Source organism: Mastacembelus armatus, chromosome 4, assembly GCF_900324485.2.
Source record: "Mastacembelus armatus chromosome 4, fMasArm1.2, whole genome shotgun sequence".
NCBI classification, from domain to species: domain Eukaryota; kingdom Metazoa; phylum Chordata; class Actinopteri; order Synbranchiformes; family Mastacembelidae; genus Mastacembelus; species Mastacembelus armatus.
In genome coordinates, this window is record NC_046636.1 from 23,152,024 (window position 1) to 23,158,456 (window position 6,433).

The window sequence follows — 6,433 nt, forward strand, 5'->3', positions numbered from 1 at the left end:
ATGCCAGCAATTCAACAAATATTATAATATTTATATAGAACATTTTTAGATAAAACTCAAATTACTTTTACAATTCATCAATGCATTATTTTACTTTTTAGTATTTTAAAAGCAGAACTTCACTTGTTAATGTTTTGTTTTGATTGTTTTTTCGTGACTAAAGTGAAATGTTCATATAGGAGTTTGATCCGGATAGTGTATGTTTATTATGTTTGGCCTACAGATGGCAGTCTTAACACATCCAAATAAAGTAGAACCAGAGGTCGACCAAAAGACCAGACTGAAAATGATTGTCTTACATTAGGCATCATATTTTTTGCATTATGTACACATGTATATTAGTTTACAACCTATATAAATCTATATAAATATATCATTCACAAACCACTTTTATATAGTTTTGGTAAGAAAAGTCATAAATGAAGAACATGCAGCAGCTGAGGTTGGGAATAATTTTGGACAAAACCTTCACCATAAATGATAAAATTAATTTAAATTGAAAATTGCAGTTTTCCAAGCTTCTTTGTGAGCATGGAAACTACAACTTAAAAATCTATAGATCAAAATTCTAGATATCAACATAGTGTCTATGTTGTGTCAGGACTCAGGACTTAATCAGCAGTAATTCTGGCAATTATTGTTTGATCTAAATTTCTCGTTTATTTATTTATTTATGTATTGGTATTTAATTTCCTTTTTTGTAAGAAATAAAAACACTGCGGATTAGGTTACATTTATTTCCATTCATGTAATCTGAAACTGGTAGTACACACATGGACCTTGCTCTCCTGCTGATTTGACCAAAATACTTGTCACAGCTTACTGAACATTATTGTCTTCTTTTTCCAGTAGTGTTTTGAAGTTCAGACATAATAAAGTTTAAATCAAGTGTGACTCAGCTTTAGATTGAAAGTAAAACTGAATTTATTTCATTCACATCCTGTGTAATTTTTGCCCCTAGCAATGTCAGCCTCTCCTTGTCATGCATCCATAAAGCATTCTTAAACACTTTAGCAGCCCTTTGTGTCTCGGCAGGCTGAAGGTTAATACAAGCACTACTTGACGGAGGGGGGGGGTGAGGTCCAGGCAGTACATCTTTTCTCAGTGGAGGCAGTGGCTCAGAGCACAGCGGTGGGTGTCTGCTGCTGAGCTGTAGGTGAGGATCAGGAGGTGTTTGTTGCCACGGTTCACGAGCAGGGCCCCTTGACAGCCTCGTTTGATGTGGTTGGCCCCTGTCGGCGGCTGGCTCTTTGCGCTGGTGTGACTGTCATTGCCGGGTGAGTGACTGTCAATGCCCTGACCGACAAAAGAGGAGAAGACAGGCATTCATGGAGCCTGATAATGGCCAGGCCAGGACAAGGCTGCCATTCTCATACACTTTGATCAAGTAGATTCTTTTGCACACCTTTGTAGGGGCTCCCTATTTGTTTAACAGATGCAGAGAAGGCTGTTTTGAAACTGCTTCACCTGGCCAGTAAAACCTGATCGGGATACTTCTCTGTGAGATGCTTGTGTTGGTAGATGCCACTTACGTGTGTGTGTGTGTGTGTGTATGCACCACTTACATGGAATTAGTGACCTGTCCTGTGTGGAAAAACTGCATTAAAGGAGCCTCCCATGAGCCTCCACATACAGTATGTGGCATCTGAGACAAAGAATTCACATATGGAGCAGAAAGTGGAAATGTTATTATTTACAAAATCACACTTTGCTGCTTTTCTGCTGTAAACTTTCAAAGCACTGATGCAAACATTGCTTATAAAATATTACTCATCAAATCACATGACCATTATTGTCCATTATTACAGACATCAGAATAACCCACAGGCTGTTACTCACACTACTCTTACTGGATTTTCCTGAACATGCATTTTAAGATGGATTCAATTAGTGAATGAGTTAAAAAGTAATGTGAGTCATGCTACTATCTGTAAGTGCATTTTAATAGCAGAATTTAAGACAATCATGTATACATCAGACCTTTAATATTGATGTGTCACCCTCAAAAGTTTCTTTACTTCAGGCAGTAATAGAACTCTTCCATCGCAGAAATGCAGAGTTTGTGTTTTCTTTCTGTCCTCATTACCAGCATCCTCTTCTGTCCAAGTCCTCTGTCCTCTATGCTTCAGATAGATCAGATAACAGGATACAGACATTTAATCTCTTCTGACAAGTCACATCTTTTCATCAAACACTATCAATCAGTTGGCTATCTGCGCAGTGTCCTGTGAAGAACTGAGAGGCCCCATCTCAAAACTCTTCACAGCATCAGATAGACGACCCATTTACCATAAAGCTGCTGACAATAGACAATGGTCACGAAGCGGAATATGCAAAAGGCCATTTCCTCAGTAGGGCTGAGTTGTGATGGTCTGGTCAATTCCTTTAACTATGTCTGGATTTTTGTCAGCCAACCACAGTGGACAGCTCAAAAATATCATGCACACCTGTGTTGGGTCTAAACCAACAACACAGGCAGTGTTGGACGTGCTGAAAGAATAAATTACATAATCACTGAACTTATAAGAATTTACTGCCTATGAATAATATGTATCGAATAATTTCCTTATGTGAGCGCTCTAACTCTTTGCACCTTAGCATCTACAGTTAGGAGAATGTAGATTGTGCCTGGAAATGTATCTGGACACAGTTTTATCTTAAACAAGGAAAACAAATACAAATCCAGCATGGAATTGCAAATTGGACGAATATCAGTACACTTAAAAGCACCAGGTCAAGGGTGAGTGGCTAAAACACAGCTACAATAGCAAAAGAGAGACAGAGAGGGACATGGATTTAGGAGGCAGGCAAAACAATTAATAATAGGGAGCTATTATTGAGGGATTGTCAATGCTACGAGGGAGGTTGGGTTTCAGACCCTTTTGAAGACTTTCATGGTACAAAACAGGCCTCATTATAGAGATATTATCTCTATTCATACACTTACAGAGCCGCTTGGATCCCTGCTGGGAGAGATTAGGTTCCTCCACTTGAGAACATCCTCCTTGGGTCTGGCTTACAGAGTGGTGTTCTCAGCTCAGGGCACACTCACGCAGCATGGCTCAACACAACTCAAGTCAACACTTCGCTCAGACTATGACAACCATGGATGGATCATGAAAGATTGGGCCCCTGGGCACAGACATGTAAAAGGCCCCTATATCTCCTACGTTTGTAAGAGTAACCACAAGATCTGTTATCAGTTTGTGTATTCTTGTGGTTGTAGGTTTGTGTCTTTTTTTAGCCATTTTGTTACCATTTTGACTAGTTATGCATCTCTCCATAGTCATTTTGCACCCATAGTCACAGCTTTTGATTCTATTTTGTAAGGTTTTTCATGTTTTGCTTGTCTTTCAGCAGCATTTTCATTCTCTTTGTAGTCACTAAATGTCTGTTTTTAGCTGTTTTGTATCTCCCTATATCTGTTGCATCCATTTTCTCTGCATTTTGTTGTTGTTTGTAGACTTTCCAATGAAGAGGTTAACAGTCTCTTCACAATTCTTCACTGGGGCCCCTGACCCCTTGGGCCCGAGAGCCTGTGCCTAGTAGGCCTCTTCAGTGACCCATCTACGATGACAACCACAGCCATACCATATCCAATTAACCTGAGGAAGAAGATAAAGACCAAGATGTATGTGGCAGTGTTGTGATAGAAATCACACAAAGCTGCAACTATCAAAATAAAGGGTCTTTTTAGCCATATAGGGATGGCAATATCACTCCATTGGTCAGTTGTCTGCACTGGTCCAGACAGAATGAAATATCTCTACAATAGATTAAGATGATATTTTGAATACTCTTGTTTCACAGAGGATAAATCCTGCTGACACTTGCAATACTGACACTAGTGCCACCATTAAGTTGACATTTGTAATTATGAGTGAACGAGTTTTAGAAGTTCATGTTCTTGTCACAATGAAATGTGATAATTTACTTACATGCAAATGAGTGTAGTTTTCAACAGATGCAAAAGATGCACAGTAAAACAGCAAGACATTGCATGTTAAGGCATTTAACAAAGAAATACATTATGCTTGTGTCTGCTCTGACACTGAGTTCAGAGCCCAAATATTTGTATCCAAGACACCACAAAGCAATCTGCTGCCACATCTGACGTTCACATGAGGCCCAAGCTTTGTTGTTGACCTCAGAGGCTGCACTGACTTTTGGGGAGTTATACAGTACATAGAATGAGTGTATGACTTGAATTATGAGGAATTTCAACAGAGAACAACTAAAACATCTTCAGGGTTGTTGTATTATCTCACTTTCTCTTTCTTTCTCTTTTTGTTTTTTTGTTAGTGTGTTTGTTTCTGTGTATATTTCTTAGACACCAATCCAACCGAAAAAAACTGAGAGAACAAGTGTCATGACTATATTAGTCTTATTTAGTTTTGCATAAACAGACCACCACACAATAATTAGCTAATGGTACTATCCAAATACTTTCACAACACATACAGTGTTTAAGCAATATTTCAGTTTAAAAGCATGGCTCAAGTTAAACATATTTCAAATGGACTCAAAGAATTAAAATTATGCAAAACTTTATTTAAAGTACATACTGTACAATACAAAGCAGAAAGCTTTGTATTAAATGATAATATGTTCATATCTGCAGTGTGTTTTTTTCCAAATGTTTACTGGACACAACTGAGTTTGTATATTTAAAACTGTTTGTATTACTTTGCTTTCTAAAATAAAACAGATTTCACTCAGCATAATGTTGCTATATAATTTGTCTGAATGGTATATACATGGATATTACACCATGGAAAAGTAGCACAAATTCATTTGAACTTTTTCTACCATGAAAGAGTTGACATCTCTCCTCTGAATATTGTCTGTGTCTTAGTGGAAACATAAATGGTTAAGAGGTAGGGAGTTTATAATTGGCATATGGAGTCAGTTGGAACTATTAGCTGGAAGCATCATCTGACTGGCGACCCTGTGTAACAAAACAATCTGCCTCAACCAGGAAAGAGAAGAGATGGGAGCACTACTTTGTAATGTAAAAGGTAATTCTTTGACAGTGTATTTGAACTATGTTCGTTTTTAAAACTATAAATTATGTCTCCATTGCTAATTGATTCATTTGCCAAGTTGGTTTAGATAATGGAACTTACTTTGTTATTTTTTGTACATTAACATATTTTCAGAAAAACTATTTCACACTTTTGTTCATTATAAAGTGAAGGCAGCTATTATTCTACTGCCTTATACTACACGTTAGAATTTAGAAAAACAATATTTCCCATTACAGTGCTGATAGAGAAAGAACAATAAATCAAAAACTGAAGCAAGCCTGCAAACACTCTGATGTTCTGAAAACATGCTGCTGGTTTTTTTTTTTTTTTTTTGGATAGGGGGAAAACTTTATAAAAACATAGTCACGATACTCTGTCTCTCTTTTGTTCTGACTCCAAACAGTTCCAGTAATAATAAAATTATCATGCATGATAGTGACTAAAAATGATCTTATGCAAAACTGATTTGACTTCTAAGCACAGTTAAAAACATTAGTTAAAAAGCAGAAACAGAACAGATGTGGTGGAGTGATTTAATTGAGGGTGAAAGACTATAATTTTGACAAAGGGCCCACATACCTTTACTCTGAAAGTAGCTTTGATGAGGAGTCTGGTGGGCACCAAAGCCCAGAACATACCAGCAGGTAGACAGGAATGGCTCTGGGGAGTTGAAGGTTGCAGATGGGAAATTGGGGAAAGAGATGAGTCTTTTTTTCAATAATTTTACAAGTTTAAATATGGGGCTAAGCAGACAGCAATGAGGCAGTTAACAAGGTAAAGAGTGTGAAGCAACTGTCACCCTCTCTGAACTCAAACTCCTCAAACACACTTCTAACACTGGACAAGTGTGGCCTAAGGGTGGTACTCTTAATTGAAACAGGGACACTTCGACAATGGAGGTAACAGTCTCACTTGAGAACTTCTGCATCTAGTCTTTTTTGTACTTAGAGTTGAGAAAGATGAGAAATCCACTCTTCTTTCTGTTTATTCAATATAAAGCTACAATCAGAAGGGACTCAGCTGAGCTAAGCACAAAAGCTGGAAGTAAGGGGAAGCAGCTATTCTGGATCTGTCACAAAAAACTAATTTGTTAATAAAATTTTAGGTTGAGTTATATCATAACTTCCTGCATTTTATGCTGGTTGCCTGGCAACAGTTGCCCATATATAAACTCTAATTGTTTGTTTTTACGTTGTTTTTTGTAGAGAGTAAATACAGTGATGTGCTGGAGCCTAAAATCATTTATATAATTTAAATAAATAAATAATAAGCAGTTTATTTTTCTATATAATTGTAAATAAATTTAGGCAGTAAGAGGGTAAGTTCTTGTCTGTCTTTAGCCATTCTTTTATTTACATTATTTTTAAGAATAATGTAATAGCAAATGCATGACATAAATGGCTATA

General features: G+C 37.1%; 1 long non-coding RNA gene across 1 annotated transcript; it reads left to right on the top strand.

The window, feature by feature from the left end:
- The first annotated feature begins 1,027 nt into the window (after nucleotides 1–1,027).
- Nucleotides 1,028–4,721, top strand: LOC113128986 (uncharacterized). The gene is made up of 3 exons (XR_003295564.2): nucleotides 1,028–1,277; nucleotides 2,950–3,146; nucleotides 3,464–4,721. It is a non-coding gene; the product is annotated as an uncharacterized LOC113128986 (long non-coding RNA).
- The last annotated feature ends 1,712 nt before the right edge of the window (nucleotides 4,722–6,433 follow it).